The following is a 1170-nucleotide window of genomic DNA, read 5'->3' on the forward strand; positions in this document are numbered from 1 at the left end:
CATTCTCCACGCGCGTGAGGCGCGCATTTTCGAGGAACTGCGTAGCAGTTAGTACGTAGAGGAGTAGCAGAAGAGCGAGCGCCGAGACAAAGCGGTGGACGACGCGACAAGCGCCACTGCCGAGCAGCTTCCCGAGCGGCAGTTTCAGCGAAAGACACGAATGTCGAAGGCGACTCGTTGGGGAGGAGGTTGAGATACCACAAGCGCTGAAATCGTGGGAATGTGAGTCGCTGAGGTGGGGGGAGCTGATGTTGTCCGCAATCGGCGAGATGTTGGAGAGGGGGCCTTGCCCCACCGAAGCATAACTCTCGCCCGACCCCTCCGTTGCCAAGGGTGGCACCATCGTCATATCCCAAGTCGCACTTCCGCGAAGGGCGTTTGTGCGCCGCTTCACCACTAATGGCGACGTCACACCGGACATGTTTCAGCAGGGGTGCCTCTTCGAGTCACGATGAGCGGGGCCGTTCCTCTCGTCCGGAGAAAAGGACTGGCAGGCAGTAAGAGAGGGAGGGAGAGGGCACGCTGTCGGAAGACGGTCAAGCAGCGAAGCGTGGAGTAGCGCGGGTAGAGAACCGAAGGTGTGTGGGTGACACTACGCTGGTTGAAAAGAGACGGCTTTTCTGGTCAATCTCACCAGCAGAAGAAAAATCGAAGGAATACTTCTTCCCTCTCTTCGCCAGCGCAGTCTGCCTGATGCAGGGTCCTTGTCCGCGCAGAGCAGCAGCAGTAGTCCTAGCAGGACGAGCACTCGTGGCGAGCTCAGGGGATGACAGTGGCTCCTGGTGCAGGAGAGCGCGAACACGGTGGAACGCGCACGTACCGGGCGATGCCAACCTGAAGAGTCGCCAGCGAGGAGTCCAAGCGCAGTACGCGTATGCCGCAGCGAGGAAGGCACCAAACACAACAAACTAAGAGAGAGAGGGGGGGAGAGGGGGGAGGTGATAGCGCTAAAGTGTTCGCCACGCGTAGCGAGTGGTGCCAAAATGCGAGCCAACAGAGAGGCCGGAGGAAGAAGAGCCACACACACACACACGCACGCACACACACCGGCACGCGAGAGGGGAGTCAAAACTCACACAACAGCGCCGAACCCCCCCCAAAACCGAAAAAAAGAGAGAGAAGAGACAACAAACGAACGAACGACGACGAAGAAGAGAGAGAGAGAGACGA

The sequence above is a fragment of the Leishmania panamensis genome, assembly GCF_000755165.1.
Source record: "Leishmania panamensis strain MHOM/PA/94/PSC-1 chromosome 2 sequence".
NCBI lineage: Eukaryota > Euglenozoa > Kinetoplastea > Trypanosomatida > Trypanosomatidae > Leishmania > Leishmania panamensis.